Source organism: Elephas maximus, chromosome 1 (genome assembly GCF_024166365.1).
Source record: "Elephas maximus indicus isolate mEleMax1 chromosome 1, mEleMax1 primary haplotype, whole genome shotgun sequence".
In the NCBI taxonomy this organism is placed as follows: domain Eukaryota; kingdom Metazoa; phylum Chordata; class Mammalia; order Proboscidea; family Elephantidae; genus Elephas; species Elephas maximus.
The window spans coordinates 226077462-226090634 of NC_064819.1; the positions used below are offsets into that span (position 1 = coordinate 226077462).

The window sequence follows — 13173 nt, forward strand, 5'->3', positions numbered from 1 at the left end:
AATTCCCTGCTGATTGACTATCTATCACCCAAATATACAGACCACCTTCAGAACAGACATCATCTTCCATGAGGCAATGCTTATCAGCAGCCAAATAGCTTTAGTAACTCCTCCTAAGTCCTCATCAGATATTGAACGCAGCTGTATTATAGCACTTTCCACACTGCAGTATAATTGGCAGTTTTGTGTGTATGTCAGCCTCAGACCATGAGTTTCTCAAGAGGAAGGTTGACGTCTCATTCACCTCTGCATTTTCTACTCCTAGCACATTACCTAGGACATGAGCATTTAATAAATATATAAAAGAATGAACCACCATTTAGACACCCTAAATGGGAGTTTGCTTATGTTGTTTTTGTTGTTAGTTGCCATCAAGTCGATTCCAAAATGTGTGCTGGGTAGAACTGCTCCATAAGGCTTTCAAGGCTGTGACCTTTCGGAAGCAGATCACTAGGCCTGTCTTCCAAGGCGCCTCTGGGTAGATTCAAATCACCAACCTTTTGGATAATGCTGTATTTTTATGCAAATAATGCACACGGTCTACACTGGTTCGCCAACCACGCTCTCTCCCATGAGGCATTTTTATAAGCACCATTACAAAAACACCTCTGGGGGGGGGAGGGTTGGCGCAGTTGGCAAACATAGAAGGCATGAGTTATCTGCATAAAAATACAGTAGTCAAATGCCTAACCTTTTGTGCTACCCAGGGACTTCTTGCTTATATTAGGAAATTGGGCAAATCTGCTGCAAAGAACGTCTTTAAAATGCTGAAAACCAAAGATGTCACCTTGAAGACTAAGGTGCGTCTGACCCAAGCTGTGATATTTTCAATCAAATCATATGCATGAGAAAGTTGGACAATGAATAAGGAAGACCGAAGAAGAATTGACATCTTTGAATTGTGGTGTTGTCAAAGAATATTGAATACACCATGGACTGCCAAAAAGAATGAATTAAAAAAAAAAAAAAATTTTTTTTTTTTTTTTAGAAGTACAACCAGAATGCTCCTTAGAAGCAGAACGGCAAGACTGCATCTTACATACTTTGCACATGTTGTCAGGAGGGATCAGTCCCTGGAGAAGGACATCATGCTTGGTAAAGTAGGGGGTCAGCAGAAGAGAGGAAGACCCTCAACGGGATGGATTGACACAGTGGCTGCAACAATGAGCTCAAGCATAACAATGATTATGACCGTGGCACAGGACAGGGCCTTTTTTTTCTGTGGTACATAGGGTCACTGTGAGTCAGAACGAACTCAACGGCACCTAACAACAACAACAACAAATCTGGTAGAGTAAGTATTTGGATGAGAAGCCAAAGATCCTGAAAAAACAAAGCCCACGATGACCATATCTTCACAGTTACCCTAGTCTGATGATCTTGCCCTTCCCAACTGTTGGCTGTCTACTGACCTCCTAGCACCATGCTGGGTCCATAACATTAACCTGGGCAATTTTCCACCCGTATCTTCAATTTGAGGGAAAAAAAAAAAAAATCCTCATCTGCATTTCTAGGCAGAGCCAGGCTGATCTTAAATCATAAAAAAATAAAGAAGAAGGTGGTGCCTCCTTTCCATCCAGCCTGCTCCATCTTGATCTTTACCCAGTCAGGAGTCTTTCTTAGGAGGAAAAAACAGCTACAGCTAAATATCCTGGATCTCCAAACTTGCCTTTTGTTATTTTGGCGCCCTTTCTTCTTCACCTACTGTGCCCTCTCCATCAGTAATTGCTGCCCCTGCATTCATTGCCAGGTGTTTTTTCCATTTCCACAGCAACCACCAGGCTTTCGCACTTCCTGCTTCTACCTTCAGTCTGTATTTCTGCCTTCTTTCTCCTGCTGCTCCTACTTATCCTACACACACTTACCAGAATGATTCACAAAATCACATCTCACTTGTTTAAATATATATATATATCAATGAGTTCTCCATCTCTAGCTTTCCTTTTCATGAAATTGCCCCCAACTTCCTTCTTTTTCCTTCCCACCTTACTCTGCCATCTAACTCTAGTAGTAAAATTAACCTCATCAAGGCTCGTTTTTCTATTTACTAAGGATTTCTTATATGCTTTGATGCTTTCTATCCAGAATCCCCTTCCTCCTTAACTCATCCGAACTCGTGTCCTTTACTTCCTCGAAATCCTAGAATTTTAGCGTCAATAAAATGGCCTTGGAGGGCACCCAACAATTCTAATACAATCCTCTTATTTCTTTATAGTCAAGAAACAAAGACCCAATAACTGTGACGTCCTAATCTCAGGATTAGCCGAGCCCAACTCTATGCCTGCACCTGGGAAGCACTGACTCCGCAGGGAAGCAGGCGGTAAAAGGAATACCATGGAGCACACACCGTTGGCCAGGCTCTGTTCTGGGTGTTTCCACATCCACTCATAAGCCCATTTTGTAAACAACGAATCTGAAACTCAGGTAAGTAACTTAAGTAAATGAAGTAGGTCAAGGTCGCACACCTTGTCAAAGTCAGACTCAGTTCTCAAGCCTAGGTTTGTTACCACCACGCGCCTATCTCATTTTTTTTCTATACCTCCCCGCCTCTCCACTAGCAAGCACTGTATACAACTTACATGTGCATTTAGTTCCTCTGCGTACGTCATTTTACACAGGTGAGCCAGAACAATGTCTTCTAGTACTTCTTTTACACTTAAACTCATCCACTCTCCAGTAATCTCTCCCACCAAATTACAATAAAAACCACACAAATACTAGACTATTTAATAAGATTTAGACTCTTGCTAGTCTATATTTACTGTGAGCAGACCATGTCTTCATTGCTAACCATACCCTGCTCTGCTTCAGACACTTGTAAAACCAAAATGCATTGCTGTAGAGTCGATTCCAACCTTAGCGACATTGCAGGAGAGTAGAATTACCCCACGGGGTTTCCAACGCTGTAAATCTTTACAGAAGCCGACTGCCACATCTTCCTCTCATGGAGTGGCTGGTGCATGTGAATTGCCAAACTTCTGGTCAGCAGACGAGCACTTAACCTTTGTGCCACCAGGGCTCCTTCATCAAAACCAAAGTGAATAAAAATTGGTGTCTGCTGACAGAATTAACTCCAGTGGAAACCCTGGTGGCGTGGTGCAGTGGTTAAGTGCTACGGCTGCTAGCCAGAGGGTCAGCAGTTTGAATCCACCAGGCGCTCCTTGGAAACTCTGTGGGGCAGTTCTACTCTGTCTGTAGGGTCGCTATGAGTGGGAATCGACTCGACCGCACTGGGTTTGGTTTTCGGTGGTTATATGCTAAGTATAATACACTATTACAGTATTTGGATACGGAGCCATTCTTAGTATCTCAAGTCCTCTATCCTCACATGCACCAACTCACAAATATTAACCAACAAACACAAGCTTCATTTGGTAAGTATAAATAGCCAGCAGCCTCAGCAATTTCCAGGGGGAGAAGAATGAAAGAGGAAGAAAGGAACATGAACCACTTGAGAGGAGGCCAGAAGCTATGATGCAGCTGCTTATATTCCCTTCTGAAACATTTTAATGAGGGCTCTCAATTTAAAATTATACCTTTTTGCAAAACTTAGCCAGAAGCTAGGCTTTTTTCCCAAAGCAGTAGCGTTTTTATACAGAACAAATAACAAAGCTCACTTCATGTTAATTTTCAGGCTTCCTGAGAAAAGACATTATCCCTTCAACCTATTTTTGCTATTTAGTTGAAGGAAATTATATTTATTAATAAAATTAGTTTTCACTGTATTTGGCTTTCAGGTGAGGTTAATCTGAAACTGGGGCTAGAGCTAATCAAGAATTTGTGTTAAAAGAGAGTAAAAGAATTATAAATACACCAGCTCCTCTCAGAATTCGGTGGAAAGGTAATAAGCATTTGCAAGGTCTAGATTATCCACAAGGTAGTAACACCGTTGACTGTTCTAATTTTAGGTCAGTTTTATAGGATGAAATATTTTCCAATTTAAGGTTAGTTGTGATGCCTCCAGGAAACCCTGGTGGCTTAGTGGTTAAGCGCTACAGCTGCTAACCAAAGGGTCGGCACTTAGAATCCGCCAAGTGTTCCTTGAAAACTCTATGGGGCAGTTCTACTCTGTCCTATAGGGTCGCTATGAGTCGGAGTCAACTCAATGGCACTGGGTTGGTTTTTTTGGTTTTGTGATGCCTGCAACTCAGAACCCAGAGACAGGCCATTAAAAATGGGTTACACAGTACTTCCTAGTTCTCCTTTTAAAACTGTAAACAAGCACATTTATTATTTTTTTTTTTTAAAAAAAGGAACTCCGTCACAAGTATGTCAAGTCATCTTAGGTGAGGAAAGATTTGTAAAGAGATATATGAGGAAGAAGGTCAGCGTTTGCTAAAACATGTTGTCTCTTCTAAATAACTGATTTCAAACGGAAGACAAAGTAGCACTTACTGTTATTATCTAACCCTCCTCCCTCCCATTCCTCAAAAATCTTTTTCAGGGAATCTTCCCTAAACTCCTTTGACTGAGTCAAACCAGCCAGCATCTGGGCTCAGAATAGAAAAACCTCTCATTCACAACCCTTAAGGATGCAACAAACTCACATTTATTTGCATATTTAAGCTTAATGTGTTAAATGCCTGCCAGCCTGCAGGGAAGAAGGAACAGTTATCTCTACCTTCATATTCTGTCAGCCCTTCCATCTCACATTCAACCACCTCACCTTTCACAGAGGAAAGAGAGACCATTCTGACACACCTTCTGCCCTTCTTTTCCTATTTAAGACCAATCCCCCCACCATGTTTGGGACCAAGGTCTGCTTTCCTAGCTCTTCAGGGAAAGTGTTTATTATCCCCTCTCTTCCCTTGTATCTCAGACCATTTCTCTCTACTCTCTTCCCTTTTAAATCCATAATCCTGCTTTATCCCCAAGAGGATAAAGTTGGTGGTTCTAACCCACCAGCCGCTCCAAGTTGGAAGATGTGGCAGTCTGCTCCCGTAAAGATTGCAGCCTTGGAAACTCTATGGGGTCGCTGTGAGTTGGAATTGACTCACTACAATGGATTTGGTGTGGTTTTTCCTTTATTTCCTTTTAAAAAATCCTTTTCCTCTAGAACTGCATTTAGCCACTACTCACTTTTTAACCTTCCCTTCAGTCAAACTTCTAGAAAGAAGGTTGCACTCATCGTTCTAGTCTTCACCCTGCATTCACGTCTCAGAGAACTACAAGTGAACTTCAGTCTGGCAGCTGTGTCGAGATACCATTTGCCAAGTCGAGTTGATCCCTACTCCTAGGGATCCGTATATGTCAGAGTAGAACTCTGCTGCATGGGGTTTTCGGTGGCTGAGTTTTTGGAAGTAGATCACTAGGCCTTTCTTCCAAGGCTTTTCTGGGTGGACTCGAACATCCAACTTTTTGGTTAGCAGCTGAATGTATTAACCATTTGCACCACCTAGGGAAGATACATAAAGCCCTAAGGAGACAAAAATGTGTCTTCTGGTCCTGTTTCTGCCTCTGCTCCACACAGCATTCTCTGCCACTTCCCCTTGGGACCTCCTCTGACATGGAGAAGGGAGCTAACCCTGCGCCTTAGTCATCTAGTGCTCTTATACAGAAATACCACAAGCGGCTGGACTTAACAAAGAGAAATCTATTTCTTCAAAGCAAAGCAGGATACAAGTTCAAATTCAGGATGTCAGCTCCAGGGGAAAGCTTTCTCTCTCTGTTGGCCTTCTCACCAATATTCCACTGGACTAAGAGCTTCTCCATGTAGGGACCCCAGGTCCAAAGGACGCACTCTGCTCCCGGCACTGCTTTCTTGGTGGTATGAGGTCCCCAACTCTCTGCTCACTTCCCTTTCCTTTAATCTCTTGTAAGATAAAAGGTGGTACAGGCCACACCCCAGGAAAACTCTCTTTACATTGGTTCAGGCATGTGACCTGAGCAAGGGTGTTACATCCCACCGTAATCCTCTTGAACCACAGGCAGAGATTGTGATTTATAATACATAGAAAAATCACAAAATGGAGAACAACCACACAATACTGGGAATCCTGGCCTAACCAAGCTGACACATATTTTGGGGGGACACAGTTCAATCCATGACAATCACTTACACTTATCTGTATACTCTTCAGAATCCTTCTTGGTTTGATTTCGTTCTGATCGTAAAAACAAATCCTTGGAGTATTCTCAGGTCGATTTAGAGATGAACAAACTAAGCATGGAGTTAGGGTGGCTTGTACAAGGTAAATGGCAATAGAAGAATCCAGTCAGGCATATGACCCTATGCCCAGTAGTTCTGCCAAGAGAGGTCAAAGCATACTGTAAAGATTAATGAGATAATATTCTGTATATAGGTAGTCCTTGGGTAGTGCAAATGGTTAACACACTTGGTGCCACCTGAAAGTTTGGAGGTTTGAGTCCACCCACAGGCACCTCAGGAGAAAGGCCTGGCAATCTACTTCCAAAAAAATCAGTCACTGAAAACCCTGTGGAGCACAGTTGTACTCTGATACACAGGGAGTTGCCATGAGTTGGAATTAACATGACAGCGACTGGTTTTTCTGTATATTAAGTTTGAACCAATTAATAGAAATTTAAAGAAATATGTAAACATACATATGTGTACATTACCATCAAAGATACTAAGGACAACTGATCAAAGGCCAGATATATTTACCCGGAAAACGCTGTCTTTTGTTTTCTTCTAACCTTTTTTAACCTTTCCTTTCTCTTATGTTTCTTTCCCTAGTCAAAGCATCTCAAGAATTTCTTTGCCTCTCCTAACAAAAAGGAGAGCTTAGAAGTGTACTAATTACTGTGTAATTACTGTATTAATTACATTGAATATATAATGGAGATGGTGACCAGGTAGTTAGATAAAAAAAAAAAAAAAAAAGTAGATAAGGGTATAAAATGGGCAGTAGTAGATGTCTTTGACTTATCGCAGTTTTTGTACTACCAGCTGATCTCAAGTCCTTTCATGAAAACTGTGACATTCTGAATAGCTCTCAGCTTTGTAACACACAAAATGAGGTAAGATCAAGACAACAAAAGAGCAAGTCCTTGAAGGTATCTTTTGTCCCTAAAAGTCTCAGAGATAGACTCTCATAGATGCCTTCCTATCCATTCAGGCTCCATCTCACTCTGTAGTTATTTGTCAGCGTGGTTATTTGATTCCATCTATTTCCCCTGCAAGACTGAATGGCTCAGGAGAGCAGGGGCAGGGGCAGTTATGGCTCACCGTTGCGTCCTAGCACTTAATGGTCTTGGTCCTCAGTAAATATTTATGGGACATGGGACATGGGGTATGGGGCATGAAACAAAAGCATTCCTGTGATTATGACATGTCTATAGGGAAAGAAAACGTCCCTGAAAGTACAGAGGTAACATTCTAAGAGTGGGAGCCCTCAGAAATCTGAAGAAGAGTTTTAAACACTGCCAAGCCAAGAGTTTTCTCAAATAATAATTGTTTTATTAACATAAATAAACTGAGTTACAAGTAGTCATAGATCTCAAGCTTGGAATTCACTGCTAAGATCTTTACTTTGAATAGAATTATAATATAAGGAATAAGGCAACATAAAGAATTAGGATCAGAGGCTTCAAGGAAGTCAATTACCTTTGTGACAAGATTCACAAGTGGGAAGGAGCCATATCAACCACTGATGACTGGGGCACCCTATATCCAGTACTTTATCTGTCTCAGTCCCACAGCTCTATACCAAGTTCAGGAGCTGATAGTCCAGGCCCACTAGTGCCCCTCTACTCACTCATGGGATACCGATCCTCACTCCTATCTGTTCCCAGGTAGTGAAGACAGAGGCAAATTTGAATTTTTTTAAATAAATATTTGTTGGGCAATTAATGCATGCCAAAGTAAAAAAAAAAAAAAAGTCAAGGCTAAAATGTGAAAATTCTTAACCCTATTTTAGGTTGTTGTGTTGGGTGCTGTCAAGCCAATTTTTACTCATAGCTACCCCGTGTCACCGAGTAGAACTGTCCCATTAGGTATTCTAGGCTAATCTTTACAGGAGCAGATAGTCAGGTCTTTCTCTCATGGAGCCTCCGGGTGGGTTCAAACTGCCAACTTTATGGTCAGCAAAGTGCTCAACCTTGTGCCAAGCTGGGTGCCCCAATGTGTACCCTCCCCTTCACTTCAGTGCTGCCAAGGGAAGTGTCGTCACCTGTTTGCTGTTTTCTTCTCCTTCTAGTGCCTCACTCTTACATGAGAATTATGACCTTATTTAGAAACAGATTGCTAATTGATTCAAAGGTAACTGCAGTTGAAGAAACAATTTCAGTTTAATAAATATATTGGTATTTCAGATGCTTAGATACAAACACAGTCCTCTCCCCACTCCATGTAAAAATTACCGCACAACCTCTAATAAAAGTTTTATTTCATTGAATTGAGAGTGGGTTGCATGTCAAAATGAATAGGTATAATGACTTTCAAAAATTTCTAATTTAGCATCATCTTTTCAAAAGAATAAGCATGATCCCTGACTATTTTCAGAAGACATATATATAACCAAAGATATATATATATATTCTAGCCACACAGTGACAAGACCAGGGGAAGGGAGGACCGTGAGCGAGTACAATAATGTGTTGGTGAATAATTATTACCAATTCCCCCATACACTGATCACCAATTTGCAGAATTAAAGTATATTTAAATATTACTATAAAAGTATATTAGTAAATATATGTGATATTTGAGGATGAGCTCTGGACTTCATGATGTACACACTCGTAATTACAAATAGTTCCATATAAAGCAGCACATATCTGACCTACTTCTGTATTACCCTGAAGTCTCTAGGTGACATGAACGGTTAAGCACTCAACTACTGACCGAAAGGTTGGTAGTTCAAACCTGCCAATGGGTGCCTCGGAAGAAAGACCTAACAATGTGCTTCTGAAAGGCCCCAGCTTCGAGAACTCTAGGAAATGCAGTTCTACTCTGCAACACATGGGTCACCATGAGTTAGAATCTGCTCGATGGCAATTGGGTTTTGTTTTTTTTTTTAAGATAAATGTACTGTCTTTCAATTATATATGTCAAGTTAATGACACATTTATAGATAAATGAATGAAGTTGCCACAACTTAGAAATATCAGAATATAGGAGTTCATTAAATAGAATATTTATGTGGCATACTAATACAATATTAAGAAGGATGACAAAATATTAATATTTTCTATGTTTATAGCACATCACTTATATTTTTAAGGACTTTCATATGCATTAACTCAATTGACTCCTAAATAACCCTATGATGTGGAGAGGTTAAGTATTACTAACTCTGTTTTTCAGAAACGGTTAGAAGGAACACTTCTAAATTACTTCTATGAGGCTAGCATAATCAAAATCAGACCACGATCTTATAAGAAAAGTATAGACAAATATCCCTCATAAACACAAAGACAAAAGTCTTTTAAAAATATTAGCAAATAAAATCCAGCAATATTTTCAAAAGGAACCCAAGAGGTCGGCAGTTTAAGTCTGCCAGGCGCTCTTTGGAAACTCTATTGGGCAGATCTACTCTGTCCTATAGGGCCACTATGGGTCAGAATCGACTCAACAGCAGTCGGTTTGGTTTTTTTGGGGTTGTACCCCAGAAATGCAAGGTTGGTTTAACTTTTGAAAGCCATCAATGCAATTCAGAACATATGCAGAAAAGAGAATAATCATATGATCACCACAACAGATTCAGAAAAAACATTTGACAAAATTCAACACTTATTCATGATTTTGAAAAAAGAAAAAAAAAAGGCCCTCAGCAAATAGAAGAAACTTCTTCAGACTGAAAAATGGCATCCACAAAAAGCTATAGCTAACATCGTAGAGTGAAAGACTGACCACTCTCCATCTAAGATCAGGAATAACACCAGGATATTCACCTCCACCATTCCTATTTGAAATTGTTCTAGCAGACTTCATCAGTTCAATAGTCCAAGAAGAATAAATAAAAAGCAAAAATATTTTAAAAAGAAGTGAAACTATCTTCATTCACAGACAGCATGGTTATGTATGCAGAAAATCCAAAGAAACCTACAAATCAACTCTATCTAGTAAGAAAATTCAGCAAGCCTCAGGAAACAAAGTCAATAAACAAAAACAATAGTATTGAACAAATGGAAAATGATATTTAAAAAACAATATGCTTTAAAGGGTCAGCAAAAAAGAGGAAGACCCTACAAGAGATAGATTGACACAGTGGCTGCAACAATGGGCTCCAACATAACTACGATCATGAAGACAGTGCAGGACTGGGCAGTGTTTCATTTTGATGTACATAGGGTCACCCTGTCGAAGCCGACTAAATGGCGCCTAGTAACAACAACAACCCTTCACAATAGCATCAAAAAACATAAAATGCTTTTGGGTAAATCTAGCAGAAGATATCTAAAATCTGTACACTAAAATCTGTAAAACATGGGCTAAGAAGAATAGAGGAAGATATACGACAATTTGAATTTTGGTGTTGGCAAAGAATATTGACTATACCAGGGACTGTCAGAAGAATGAACAAATCTGTCTTGGAAGAAGCACAGCCAGGATGCTCCACAGAAGCAAGGATGGCAAGACTTTGTCTCACATGCTTTGGGCATGTTATCAGGAGGGCCAGTCCTTGGAGTAGGATATCACGCTTGGTACAGGGTCAGCAAAAAAGTGGAAGACCCTCAATGAGATGCATTGTTGACACAGTGGCTGCAACAATAGGCTCAAGCAATGATCGTGAGGATGGCGCAGGACTGGGCAGTGTTTTGTTCTGTTGTACATGAGGTCACAATGAGTCAGGACCAACCGCACAGCACCTAACACCACCAACAACGATTATAAAGACAGTGTGATGCTGGCGTGATGGTACAGAAATTGACAACGGAGCAGAAGACAGTTAAGAAATAGACACACATTTTTACAGTCAATTGGTTTTCGACAAAAGCACCGCAGCAAATCAACGGAGAAAGAAAAGTCTTCTCAACAGTATTGTTGAACCAACTGGATATCCTTGGGCAGGGGGGCGGGAACTGACTTCAACTCCTACCTAATGGTTCTAAACATAAAAAGTTAAAAATACAAAGCTTCTAGAAGAAAATATAAAAGAATATTTTTGTGACATCAGCATAGGCAAAGATTTCTTACTCAAGAAATAGCACTAGGCATAAAAGTAAAAATTAAACATTTCTGCTCATCAAAAGTACCGTTAATAAAATAAGCAAACCATAGATTTGGAGAAAATATTCATAAAACATACATCTGGCAAAGGACCTGCACCTAGAATATATAGCAAATAGTTCAAGTGAAAATGCACAAATGATCTAACGGACACTTCACAAAAGACCTGCAAGTGGCACCAATAAGCATACAAAACAGTGCTCAGCAGTGAGCCATTAGGAAAATGCAAATCAAAACCATAATGAGATACCACTATATATCCACCATAAGGGCAAAAATTAAAAAGATGTTGGCAAGGATGGGGAGCAACCAGAATTCTCATACAGCATTGATGGGAGTGTAAAATGCTACAACCACTTTTGAAAATTGTTTGGCAGTTTCTCATAAAGTTAGTTATAACATACCGTATGTAGCCAGAGTGTTCCTCAGAAGTGAGGATGGTGAAACTTCGTCTCACATAATTTGGACGTGTTATTGGGAGAGAACAGTCCCTGGAGAAGGACATCGTGCTTGGTAAAGCAGATGGTCAGCGAAAAACAGGAAGGTGCTCAGTGAGATGGACTGACACAGGGGCTGCAACAATGGGCTCCAACATAGCAATGATTACGAATATGGCGCAGGACCTGGCAGCGTTTCATTCTGTTGTACATAGGGTCCTTATGAGTTGGAGCCGACATGATGGCACCTAACAATAACAACATGTAGACCAACAGTTCTACTCTTTAGTATTTACTCAAGAGAAAGAAAACATATATCCCCACAAAGATTTGTGTGTTAATATTCATAGCAACTTTATTTATAATAGCCCTCAAGCTGGAAACAACCCAAATGCCCATCAACAAGAAAGGAAAAAACAAATTGTAATATATTTATATGCTAGAATACCCAGAACGAAGAGGAATGAACTACTTCTGATACATCAAAAACAATCCTGTTGCAGTCAAGTCAATTCCGACTCATAGCAACCCTACAGGACAGAGTAGAACTGCCCCATAGAGTTTCCAAGAAGTGGCTGGTGGATTTGAACTGCTGACCTTTTGGTTAGCAGCCGTAGTTCTTAACCACAGTGCCACCAGGGTTTAATCTTGTATACGTGACGCTGAACAAAATCAGCCAGATGCGTAAGAGTGCATGCTGTCTGATGCTATTGATATGAAGTTCTGAAACAGGCAAAGCTAATTTATGGAGACATAAATCACAACCACGGTGCCCCTGGTAGGGGTGGCAGGTTGACTAGAATGGGGCACAAAGGGAAGTATTCTGGATCCAGGTAACACTGTGGGTTTCACAGATGCATGTATTTGCTAAAGCTCATAGAACGGTAGCACTTACAGTCCGTGCTTATAGCTCTATGAATATGATACCTCAATAAAAAAATTAAAAGCACAAAATGTAATTAGAGAATATCATTTTCATGTAATCAAAATCAAATTTGAAAACAAAGAAATAAGGCAGGAGACTGATTCTGCTCTTCCTCCCAGTACGTATAAGCCTCAGATTGTGAGCAAGGTTGCTTCCATCTCCACCTTACCAGTCATAGTGGGATTACATTTTTAAGAATGTCTCTTTTCTTTACACGGTCCCTAGGTGGAGCAAAGAGTTTACACTGGACTACTAACCCAAAGGTTGGCAGTTCAAACCCACCCAGCAGCACTGCAGAAGAAAGGCTTTGCAATCTACTTCTATAAAGATTACATTCAAGAAAAATCTGTGGATCACAGTTCTATTCTGAAACACATGGAGTCACTATGAGTCAGAATTGACTCCATTGCAATGGGTTTGGTTTGATTTGGCATTTTCTAAACAATATGTTCTTGATGTTAATAATTGTCTTCCCCAACCCCCATTTGGCCCATAAACAACAGCCAACCTCTATACCTGGAACACGCAGAAGATACGGGGATTTGTTCCCACACTGGCTGTTAGTAGACTGATGGACAGAACAAGGGTCTTTTTCCAACATAATGTCTTCCTGTGAGGTTCTCAAAGGTAAGTCTGAATATATGTGATTTTTTGCCTTGCATGCTGACTTTAGAACC

The 13173-nt window shown here is 40.3% G+C and overlaps 1 protein-coding gene across 10 annotated transcripts in view; it reads right to left on the reverse strand.

Moving 5' to 3' along the window:
* Positions 1–13173, reverse strand: part of IPCEF1 (interaction protein for cytohesin exchange factors 1) — a 235645-nt gene that overhangs the window by 188944 nt on the left and 33528 nt on the right. The window contains exon 1 of one of the 10 annotated variants that reach the window (XM_049904217.1): positions 11539–11892. The exons of the other annotated variants lie outside the window; for them this stretch is intronic. The gene's annotated coding sequence lies outside the window, so the exon portion shown is untranslated. Of the gene's footprint in view, positions 1–11538; positions 11893–13173 lie in introns of those variants that run through there. 10 annotated transcript variants of the gene reach the window in all.